Below are 12785 nucleotides of genomic sequence, written 5' to 3' on the forward strand. Positions count from 1 at the left end.
CAAAAACAAAGAACACGTGAAGATGAATGTTGTAGCAAGTTTGGTATGTTTATTGAAATACAAAATTTGCATCCATATAGGCATGTATAAACTGTTACTTAGTTTCATGTTAGGAATTCAGTTAAAATATTAAGATTTCCAAATAGCAGGGCATGATTCTATTATGGAATGTCGACTCTAGGTTTGCTCAAATTGACAAGTATTTACATAGCGATGATAATTACGTGATTGATGGAGCATTATTAGGAGCTGGGCTCGTCAACTATAGTGTTACTAATGATTATGATCTTGTGAGTTTCTTTCAAATCTTCATCTCTTGGTTTGTGCAGAAAGTATAATTTCTGCTATATGTGTCCTATTTTGTTTTCAAGCTTTGGCACTTCTAAATGAATATATAAATTAAGAAGATTCTTCAATCCGAATTAGTACAGATATAGGTTAAGGGATTGTATACGCAAGTGCTCAAGATGAGCAGGTTTCTCTCTCTCTCCTACTATTTTTTATTGGATGTACATCATTTAGCAATTCTATCCATCTTTTGTTTTCTAAATGAGATTGTGGAATGTATATAAGTAATTCTAAAGAAAGCTTACCAATGTTATTGATAGATACTTAACAGCCTGACTGCCATACTTAAACATGAAAATGTTTTCCACGATCTGATTGTCTTTACTGTAATTTCATTGGGTTTGGTTTATGTGGGTTCCAGCAATGGGGAGGTTGCACAGGAAATTGCAGATGCTTTAACGGGCAGAAGTGTATCAGAACTAGGGCAGCCCATAATTCGGCTTCTAGTCCTTTTCCTTGGTCTCATATACCTTGGGAAGCAGATGATTAACTTGTTCGGGGCTTCTTGATATATATTTGTTTCTCTTAAATGATTACTGTGATATGCTAATTTGGAATGATATACCCTAGCTGTTCAGAAATGCTTACTTAACAGGAAGGTGTGGAGGCCACTTTGGAGGTCTCAAAATCAAAAGATGAGAGATTACGTTGATATCATACTGCTTTCTTGTGCCCATGCCGGAACTAGGAATGTTCTGATGGTATTCTCTGAAATCCATTAAAATGTTGTTCAATACTAAAATTGGTGCATACACTAGAACAAAACAGGTTTTTGCGCCGTTTTTTAGGCCTATAGCGGTGCTTATAAACGCCACTAAAACTATTTGCGGCGCTTTTACAAGCGCTACAAAAACGCCGCTAAAGACAATGTTTGCGGCGGAAAAGGTCATGACCTTTAGCGGCGCTTTCCCAAAAAACGCCGCTAATGGCCCCAAAAATGCCGCTAAAGGTCCTGACTTTTAGCGATGCTTCCCCAAAAAAGCCGCTAAAGGTCATGACTTTAGTGGCGCTTTCCCCACAAACGCCGCTAAAGGTCATGTTTTTAGCGACGCTTTCCTTAAAAACGCCACTAAAAGTCACCACTATCCCACTTCTTTACATTTATCGTTCTTACATGTTTCATATTTGATGTTCCTTATAATTTGTAGTTCTGGTGATTTTTCTTCATCGTTTACTTTTTTGTTCCTATAGTAATATCAACTATAGCGCTTCGTATGAAATTAGTTTCTTATAAATAATGTGTTTAAATTCAATTTATTACAACAGTTTAAATAAAATTCAGTTAATAAATTTTCTACCAGTAAAAAATAGCAAATAGTAAATACAACTTTCTTTGTTTCACTGAAAAATGATGTTCAAATTTTGTTACACTGAACTGCAAAATGCAAATCTTATATATCACCAGGATCTTAAGGATTTTTCAATAATTAATCAACAGCGAAAATAAGCATTCTACTCTAAACAGGTTCATCGTTGCTACGATGGAGATTTGATACCTTATTTCGGTTTCCCGCCTCAAAGGTAATTACACCCTTTCGACCAACTTTACTCATGGACTCAGCTATCATATTTACTATTTCATTGTTGTTCCCAGGACTAACAGCAGCAACATCAGCAAGTTCACTGTCTTCAACCTAAACCCCACAACACACTAATTATATTCCCTTCAAATAGTAAAATAAAGAAAACATGAAAGCAAGTGAGCATTAAGATTACCTCTTTTGAAATAGCCTTAAGCTCAGATACTAAAGCCCTTGTAGTCTTCTCAATGCCCCTAGTGGTTAAGACAAGATTTGCATCGGCTGCCACCACCTAAATTACAACAGCTCTTAGCAATTAAACACAAATAGCATGGAAATGTCTAACTTTAAAATTCTCTCATGTACTCCAAACATAAGAAATAGTTAAGAAATAGAATGGAAATGTTTAACTTTAAAGTTCTCTCATGTACCCCAAACACAATTAAAATAAGTATGTTACTTTAGTGCAACGCATCATTGTACCTCAAAAAAAAGTATAACCACGCACTTTAAACTATTGTCAATCACCTCCCAGCAGAAATATAAGTCAATTCAACATAAAGCATTAAATAGAAAAACAAAAAAGTTATTTTAAAAAAAAAAAAAGAATAAAGAAAAGAAAAGAGTAGCTTTGATAGGAGAAGGTATTAGTAACCATGTCTACATAGTCGTGGGATAAAAATAGTAACTTCATCTTACCTGTGCTAAAACAGGAATTAATGCCCCTAGCCAAATATCGAGTACCAGGATGCAGCCCAGTTCGATGAGCTGTGACAGCAACAATACCTTCTACTTGACCTGAACTTCCAAAACTTCGACTTTCTGCAAACCCCTATACAATAATATCAACTAAGAAAGAAGTATTAAAATATTAACCAAATCTAGACATTATATTATCATGTTGTTACCAATATTATTAAAGTAGGTTAGACATAGAAAATTGCTTTAACAGGATTACAATATATTATGATATAGTTGTAGGCTTACTTTTAGGAGACAAAGATAGGAAGACAAAATAGATTAATCATGCTATTTTAGATGCTCAGACACAATTAAAAGAACACCCCAAGTTCCCAACCCTAACCAAAAAAAAAACAGTACCCAGAACATTTTTCTGATAGTGAATTTTATGTGCAAAATTTATTTCAAAATGAACAAGTAACAGTAATAAGAGAAGAAAAAGTGAACAATATTCAAAGATGACAATAAAATAAGAAATTCCAGTCATTCAATGTGTTACTGCTTCAGGAAATAGCAAGTTTAACTACATTAATTTATTTAATTCTAAAGTTAATTAGGCGAAATTTCTAAGAGATTTGATCTGAAGCTCTGATTCATGTTTGAAGTCATGTATTTTCATGCTCTATCATTAATTAATCCAGTTTATAAATTGATAAAATCCACAATATTCACTATCCTTGATGGGGAAACTCAATAACCTGCTAAAACAAAATTAAATAAAATGTGCCTTTTGGGGTTTGAATATTAATATTTGCAACCCCTTCCCTTAGATGCGACCTCCTTTGTACCAAAAAAAAAAGATTAATCCATCCTCATTGATGATCAAGACACCAAAACCAAAAGATATGAATAGAAGTGCACAATATGGTAATGCAAAATAGTAAATGTTAAATACCAAGCAGCGATGTGAATCCGGATTCTCAGCATCCAGCCTTAGCAATAGCTTTACAGCCTTCAGGAGAAAGAAAACAAAAATAACAAAAACATATTAATATGAGATCATGAACTAATAGAAGTACAACTGAGCAAAACCATTATTCTTCAACTCATATATTACACAAACTGTTTAATCTCAATACAATAGAGCAAAACCATTGTTCTACAACTAATCATAACAAATGAACAAGCATGCAAATTACTGAATTAGTTAATTTTCAAGTTAAAAAGATGAATTTAAAATTCGCATACCTTGGTATTTCTAACTAACATTAAATAGGGATACTGATCAGGCAGTCATACTTACATGAGTTTTATAACACAATAGATAGTAAATTTGATCAAAAATAAATACTAACAGCAGAAATGATTATATATTTAAATATTTCTTTTTTCAAAAATGAGAATTATTTGTTATTTTTATTTTGTCATTTTCTGTTTCATATATATCAAAACTAAACTATCCTAAAAACATTGACAGTGGTAATCAAGCACGGATTCAATCTATTGGGATTTCACCTATTGATGGTTTCTTAAGTACAGTCAAAGTTTAATTCGGATTCACGCAGGCATATACATGTGAAAATGTTGGTAAATTGAGTAAAGAATCCCTCATTTGACGGCAAAAAACTGCCCAACAAAGGACTGGTTTTAAATGAACAAGGCAGAAGGGTTTAAATCTAGAAGAGAGACCCTGAAGATAACTATAGATTTGACTAAAAATACCAGTAAATCCAATAAGCGCTAATTATAAATCCAATAACAGGGTCTGATGAACAAATCATAACACAAAACTAACAACAAAAAAACACAAAATAGACAAACAATCATGCAGCAAAACTAGAGCAAATACAAGAATTTAAAAAAAAAGATGATAAATCACAGCAAAGCTAAAAACAAGTAGCAAAGTCAAACTACGCAGGCGATCCTTTCGTTAAGTTTTTCCTTCTCATAATCCTGTTCTGCAGCCTGCATTAAAGTAATAATATAACTAATTGCATACTCAATGTCTGCCACGAATATTCATTGGTAATTCATTACTAGGCAAGTGAAACATAATTTATTCTGAATCCAGAAATATTCATTGGTAATATCACTTAAATCTGTAATCAAACCAAATATATTTCTAAACCAACTAAAAGGACTATAGAATGACCAATACAGGGAGAAAAACCACACCAAATAACAAATAACATTAAAAAAATTTCACATGACTGGACCAAAAAATAACAATGAGGTAATATCTATATTAACAATACAAATAACATTTGCACCTGTTCCTTGTCAGCAAGAAGAACGTCTGTAGTAGCATGAGGGGATTCAAAAAATTACAATAATTTGGCAGTGACTTCCTCCTTCAAAATAGAAATGACTTATACCCAAAGAAGTAAGAAATATTATTGCATAAAAATGGTACATTTTATACATTTCTTACGTACCTTTCTTACACTGGTCCTCATAAATGGAATATTCAACAAATCACATAAATCAACCAATTTTTCTTTAACACATTTGTCAATTTTTTCTCTTACTCTCGCTTTTTGTTTTTCCTGCTGAAAAGATAATACAATGGTCATTAAGAAATTTCCACTTGATGAAAAATAGCTTATACACAATAAGGCATGGGCAATGTATCTTCAATAAAGCCTACTTCATGAAAATGCAACAAGAGAACCGTGCAAGCAGACAACAGGGGAAAAGGGGGAGGCGGTCGCAGGTGCAGGTTTTGGAGTGGACCTGGAAGATGCTGATTTTACTGCAATGTTGGAGAGCATCGACTGACACTTCTCCTACTGTTGTTTAAATCTACCTAACTTCTCTTGTAATGCCATCACTCAATACCTTCTTAACCTTTACAACTCTCAAATCCCAGAGACAAAAAAGAAAGAAAAATCTAGCAAATCGCTTAATCTTTCCAAACCTATATCGAATTCGGATCAAAATCTAGCAACCCAATCTTTGATTCCATAATATAAGTAATAGGTGCGTCCATAAAGGAACCTGACTTTGACAATCAAACTCGAGATTGACAGTTTTCAATGGAATTTGGTTCATTAAAAAGCTATTATTCAACGAATCGAAGATAGCAAAAAGGAAGAAAATAACCTTGGTAGTTGGTAAGGGATTTCAACGAGCTTTCGGCTTCAATTTTCGTTTAGATTACTGTCCTTTGATAAAAGGTTGAGGAGAGAATAAGAGTCCTCTTAAATAATAAGCAAAAACACAGAGACATAACTGCCTTATTTGGGGGAGTTAGGGCGTGCGACGAAGATGAGAAAAATAGGGAGTAACGAGCGGGTAACAAAAAATTGGGGATTTTGATTTCTTCTGTTTGCGGCGTTTCTACTAAAACCGCCATTATAGCTCAATTTTTTGTGGTGTTTTGCCACAAAACGCCACTATTGTTTAATTTTAAAAAAATTTTATTTTTAACATATTTTTTTTCTATTTTTTCTTTCAAAATTTTTGTACTTAGGTTATCATTTTTTAGGATTTTTTTAATTTTGAATATTGAAATTTTTAACTAAAATATGGACAAAAATATTAAATATTAAATATTAAATTTTTAAGTTTTAAGTTTTTTATTTTTAATTTTTAAATTTTAAATTTTAAATTTTTTTGAAGATTTTTATAATTTTTATAATTTTTAACAGAAATAAAATGAAATCGATGAATTAAAAAAAATACAAAATGGCACAGCAATACAAGCATTATTCTTTTAATTAGTATGGTCCGCATTAGTTATTTAGATTTTTATATAAATGGCATTTAATTATATGTATACCTAAATTTTGATAGAGATACATATCAGAATTATATATGAATTTCGTTTAATGTGTAATTGTAGACATGAAATTCTAATTGTGGTTTAAATGTATAGTTGAAACTTTAGTTTTGATTTAATCATACACATTTTAAAAAATAAATACATCAATATATTTTTATATTGGATAAATATAAATATTTATGTATGCAATATATAAATATAAAATGATGTTATATCAATAATTGTGCTAATAATTTACAAGAAGTGGATCAAATTAAAGTTCATGTATACAATTGCACACTAAACCATTGTTAGAAAAAGAAACATTTACCGGGGATTTTGGATTTCGAATTGGGGAAAAAGGGTGATTATTTTAAGGATTCGGATTAGGGAAAAGGGAGAAATTATCTCTTACATAATTTAAATTATAATCATAATTTTAATATATTAAAATTAATATTATCTCTTTTACAATTATATAATAAATTATTTAATATATAAATTACAAAACATTAATTAATCTAAGCCTTAAACTCCTAACCCCTCAACCATAATCCCTAAATCATAAACATAATCTATAAACCCTAAAAACCTAAAACTTAACCCATAACCCCTAAGCCTTAAACCCCAACCCTTAAACCATAATCCCTAAACTCATAATCCATAAACCTTAAAATAGTAACATATACACTTTAAACCCTAAACCATATACCCTAAACCATAAACCCTAAACTATAATGATAATTAATTCAATATTTTAAAATTAATACTATCTCTTTTATAATTATATAAGAAAATATTTATCATATAAATTAAAAACACTAATTAATCTAAACCCTTAACTCTTAATCCCTAAATCCTAAACCATAAATCCTAAAACATGAACCCTGAACCCTGAACCCCTAACCCTTAACCCCTAACCCCTAACACTTAAACCTTAAACCTTAAACCCCAACCCTTAAACCACCATTAAACTATAATCCCTAAACCCATAATTCATAAACCCTAAAATAGTAACTCATAAACATTAAACCTTTAACCATATATTGTAAACCCTAAACTATAATGACAATTAATTTAATATTTTAAAATTAATACTATCTCTTTTAGAATTATATAAGAAAATATTTAACATATAAATTAAAAAAACAAGTAGTCATATACCAAAAATTTTTAAGATTATTTTAAATAATAGTATTTTAATTTTTTTTATTTTTGTGGCATTTTTTAAAAAGCGTCGCTAAAGCCACTAAAAGGTCAATACAAAACAATGGCCTTTTGCAAAATTCTTTTGCGGCGTTTTTCAAAAAACGCCGCTAAGATCGAGCATTAGCGGCGTTTTTTAAAAAGCGCCGCTAAAGGTGTACCTTCGAGCATTAGCGGCGTTTTTTAAAAAGTGCCGCTAATGCTTGTTCTTTAGCGGCGTTTTTCATTCAAACGCTAAAACGCCGCTAAAAACACTGCTAAAAACCTGTTTTGCTGTAGTGATAATTTTGGCAAAACTATATTATATACAGGTCCAGAAGCTTCTTGGTCATTGTTCACATCTCGAAAACACTGAAACCTCCCAGGGTTCTGCTGTGCTTGGAATTGCCATAGTAGCAATGGTTGAAGAGGTAGGTCTTGAGATGTCAATTCGTTCACTGAAGCATTTTTTGCTGTATGGTGAGTAGAAAATTCGGCGGGTAGTTCCTTTGGCTCTTGATCTTCTATGTATATCAAACCCAAAGGTAATTTGGTTACTTCTTGTTGAACTACTTATTTCACTATTTGTTGTACCTTACTCTAAAATCCTAGATTTAAGTTCAAAACGTTGGGAAAGCTACAGAGAAATTATTGATCTTTTATTTTTGCTGTTGTTATGATACGCCTCTTTCTCACCATTTTATCTATTACACAAGTATTCTACAGGTCAATGTGATATACACTTTAAGCAAGCTTAGTCATAATACAGATTTAAAAGTTGCAATAGTAATATGGTTGAACTTTATATTTTTTTTTTGTTTTTGATCAGCTTCCACTTAAGTGTTTATATTGGTGCTCCAGGCTGTTGTTATCTCATTGGGTTTGATAGGTGCTGGAACTAATAATGCTCGCATAGTTGGCATGCTTCGCAATCTTTTAAGTTTTTACTACAAAGTTCCTAGCCTTTTATTTTGTGTATTTTTTTTGTATTTATCTTTGTAGTTTCTTGCACGATCTATGTGCATTTGCTATAGAAACTAAGTTTGAATTGCTTTTGTAGGTGCGAATTACTCAAGGTTTAGTACATATAGGAAAGGGTCTATTGACACTTAATCCCTATCATTCTGATCGCCTTTTGTGTTCATCGTAAGTAGTTCTTCCATATAAACAAATATTCACAAAATTGTATACACTGTTGACTTTGGGGAGGGGCTTTTTTTTCCGTAATATGCTACTGTGTGCTTCATTTTAGTTGGACCTTGTGAAAAGTTTGTTGTCTTTTGTTATCACCAAGATTGCAGTTGCTGGTTTGGTTACAATACTGCACGCATGTCTTGATATGAAATATATTATTCTGGGGAAATACCATTTTGTTCTTTACTACCATTTTGTTTCAGTATACCAGTACGCTACTTGCTTTCCAGTGTTGGTATGTGTTTGTTAATGCATCAGGTTTTCTTGGTCTCATATAATGTTGTTTTCTTGTACGACCAATGATGTTAATGACTTTAGACAAAAATCTAGAACCTATTTCAATCCTTGTTAGGGTGGGGGAGGCTGTTAATGTTGTAGGCCAGGCTGGCTAACCCAAAACTATCACTGGTTTTCAGACCCATTCAACCTTTGTCCTTCTGGCTATTGTTGAGAGAGCAGAGCTGGCTACTGAGAAGTAAGTTGGCTTTTGACTGACTCGCAGGATGTTGCATAGGTTTAAGATTTTTCTAACACTATTTCATTTTGTACAAGTATGTCCCCTTCTTGCCCACCGTAGAGGGATACGCTATTTTGATAGAAAATACCGAGTAAATGGAAGATAATTAGGTTAATAGTTAGAATTTTGGAGGCATGGTAGGCTACATTAGCTTCTAGTTTTTGTTTACTTTATGATTTTTTTTGTATCGTAAAATTCCCTTTTTTTCTTTACAACTGCCCCTGGTGCTTATAATTGCAAATTGCTATAGCTTTCTTAATTTCTTTCTAGTGAACAGCTTGTTTCTATACCCTGTAGTAGAATTGTTGAATAGGGGTGGACGAGAATTATTAAACTTCTTAAAACAACCTAATTTTGATTGAAATGGAATGGTAACCAATAAATGTATCACTCATTCCTTCATTCCCCATACTATTTGTATATGTTTGGCTTTAGTTAATGAGGATACTAATTTGGTTATTATTTTCAGAATGATACAAGTAAAAAAAAAAGACCTGTAACATTAGTTCTTCTAATTCCATTCAAGACAATGAAAAACATTCTATGTTTAAGTATCAGAAACGAGTTTTTTTTGTAAATCCAAGCAATCAAAGAGTACAGAATTGGATAGATAAGTAGCTTTAAGTTTTAATCGAATTAAAGCAAACATTGATTATTAATTTTTTTCTTTTAATGTTTTACAAGTAGCTAGAGAAAAACTAAAAATTATATATATATATATATAAAATCATAAAATCTTAAGCTTTTTCACATGATATTGTTACATGCAGCTGTAGTTTTAGATAGAGAGAATAGAAAAGCAAGCATTCTTCACTTACATTCTCCTAGTTTATGTACTATGACTCAAGCACCATAATGAGGTTGAAGTGTGACAGCAACATGTGGGGTGTGAGTATAAGTTGGAGATAGTTGAAATGAGAAGTTTTGTAAGATTTTGGCAATGGCCAATTTGGATTCAAGCATCGCAAATTTTTTCCAACGTATATTTTAGGGCCCTATTTGAAAGGAAGTAGGATTTTTATCCTTCGTTCCCTTAAACATCCCTTCTGAAAATCTCTCTGGCTTGAACTCCATCACGTCTTCTCCCTATTGTTCTTTAGCCCTATGTAGAAAATGCAATGGCATGAACAGTTACACCCTGTTGAAAGACTCATATATCACATCTTCGTCTCTTTTTTTATGTATCGAATTAGGGACGTTGAGGGATATAGTGTCATCACTTCTAGCAATATCATGTTTACCTAGTAACATTTAAACAAATATCAATATCAAATCATCAAAATTAAGCAAGAAATACTATACATGTTCAAATAATATATTAATCAAACTTACTATCTTCGAGCCATTCAAGTCATCATAATCGGGTTTATTGTTCCCAAAAACTTGAAACACTTCTTCCCTGGCTCTCTCTTACCACTCATTATGCTATGTCACCTATCAATCCAATCATTCCTCCATTTTGCCCAATTTTCTTATCTTAAACTAACTTGTCAAAGTAACTCCCTCCGTACTTCGCATTTTATAAACAAAAATTTCACGCATAACATTTCAAATACTATTATAACAAGGAGTACGCCACACTTTAATACATCAATACACAATTCTATCACACATAGCATACTTGTAAACATCTATGAATTCACACAACCATAAGTACGCATGACATACTCGTTTACTATAATTATATACAGCAATAGGAATCAAATAGATCTCAAAGTAGGTATAGACGCAGTATACACAAGTAGCACAACATCCATCAATCACCCAAAAGTAGAGTACAGTTACTCACCTTAAATCATTCGTCTTCATCAACTTAACTTGTCTAAACTCTAGAGCATCATTCATCCTAAAAACTAAGCATGAATACCATATATATCAGTTAAACCAAAGGTATTCAAACCTTAAAACCTCGAATCCATTATTATAAAAAAGCTTTTTAAGGATACTTATTTCTCTTTTTCTCTAATTCACAAGTATAGAGAGACTTAGAAGCTTACCAACTTACTATATTCTTTACTTTTCAAACTCGAGTCTCACATTCACCGCCGCATGCAGAGTTTTCCTTAACTTTCTCTTATTTGAAGCAATCAAGTAAGATAATACAGATGAGAAGGAAATTATAAACAAAATTTAGAAGAATTCCTTTGTAGAAATACCCCTTCTCACACATATTGTTGTTAGAGTATGCCCAAAGATCAATCATGAGATGATTGTAATCACATACTTATTTTACCCTGTTTATTAATATAAGACAATTGTCATTATTATTTCAGTTTTTTTTCTATGTATATAAATAAACTAAATTGTAATAAAGTCTTAAGAAAATATGATTATTCTTAAAAAAGTCATTAGTCAAGTATTATTGTGGGCTTGGACAATAATAATGCATTGAGACTAATGTGTAGTTGATTGATGACAAAGAATTGTCATTGACATAGGGATGTCAAAATTAATACATGAGTATGTGTTAGAGAACAACATATTGAACTGACCCGTTATGAGTATGTTTCTTGGATTATTATGTAATAGTCACAATATTACTCATAGTGATAACTATGTATATGGTCCTCAGACTCGATATCATCATTGTCCCAACATCGTGGGTCATATATTTTGATATAGTTAAAATGTCTACCGTAATAGTTTGTACTAAAAAGATTGATGTTGGATATACCATAATCCATGTAATGGGATATGGTTGATCAAGATTAGATTTATCCCTCCTACATAATGGGAGCAATATCTTAGGCCTCTTGATGGAGTGAGACTAGAAATGCATGGTCATGCTCGAATAAGTTGATATGAGATATCACACTTATTTGTTTATTATAGTCTACTTAGAAAATAAAAAAATATGAGATTGGACTATAAAAGTGTGACTTTTCCATGACTTGTGTCCAACCTAGTTATTAAGGATAAAAAGATATAATACATGAAAAGATTATCATAGAAAAGTTATGTCGAATAACGACTTCTTCTAACTTGGGTGGCAATAATGCATTGCTAGATTTCACTCATTGCTTGTAATGTTAGAAACGTTCTACTATTACTACCAACATTAAAAGAGCCTACAGGGTCACACCCTATAGTTGAAACGAACAGAATTTAAATACATTTCGTAGTGTATTGGATTGTCACATGAATTAAATTAATTGTTGAATTAATTTAATTTAATAGTTAAATATTGAACACATTATATGTACAAAATTGTTGTACACAAATAGAGAACATAGATAAAATTAATATATTAATTTGATTCATACAAGATATTAATTGTATATATTTTACCGAATTTATTAATATAAACAGTTATATTAATTAATTTCGGTCAAAATATAAAAGACATGGAAATTAATATTATTTTGGAAAGAATATAATTAATATATGAATTTGATTCATACAAAATGTTAATTGTATATATTTACCAAATTTATTAATATAAACAGTTGTATTAATTAATTGGTCAAAATATAAAAGATATGGAAATTAATATTATTTTGGAAAGAATATAATTCATTTTTTCTAACTTTTCATTTGTCTTCTCTATTAATAGGGAATAATGATATATTCTTTTGGA

General features: G+C 31.2%; 1 long non-coding RNA gene across 10 annotated transcripts; it reads right to left on the minus strand.

The window, feature by feature from the left end:
- Nucleotides 1–1663: 1663 nt before the first annotated feature.
- Nucleotides 1664–5885, minus strand: LOC107934056 (uncharacterized). Of its 10 annotated transcripts, none has more exons than XR_005899819.1 (8): nucleotides 5652–5885; nucleotides 4985–5095; nucleotides 4820–4900; nucleotides 4464–4514; nucleotides 3505–3561; nucleotides 2568–2700; nucleotides 2065–2160; nucleotides 1664–1982 (listed from the first exon to the last, which is right to left on the minus strand). It is a non-coding gene; the product is annotated as an uncharacterized lncRNA (long non-coding RNA). The 10 variants fall into 10 exon arrangements; XR_005899821.1 differs by having other exon boundaries at nucleotides 2568–2717; nucleotides 4429–4514; XR_005899823.1 differs by having other exon boundaries at nucleotides 2568–2717; nucleotides 4985–5098.
- Between the last annotated feature and the right edge of the window lie 6900 nt (nucleotides 5886–12785).

The sequence above is a fragment of the Gossypium hirsutum genome, chromosome A08 (assembly GCF_007990345.1).
Source record: "Gossypium hirsutum isolate 1008001.06 chromosome A08, Gossypium_hirsutum_v2.1, whole genome shotgun sequence".
NCBI classification, from domain to species: Eukaryota; Viridiplantae; Streptophyta; class Magnoliopsida; order Malvales; family Malvaceae; genus Gossypium; species Gossypium hirsutum.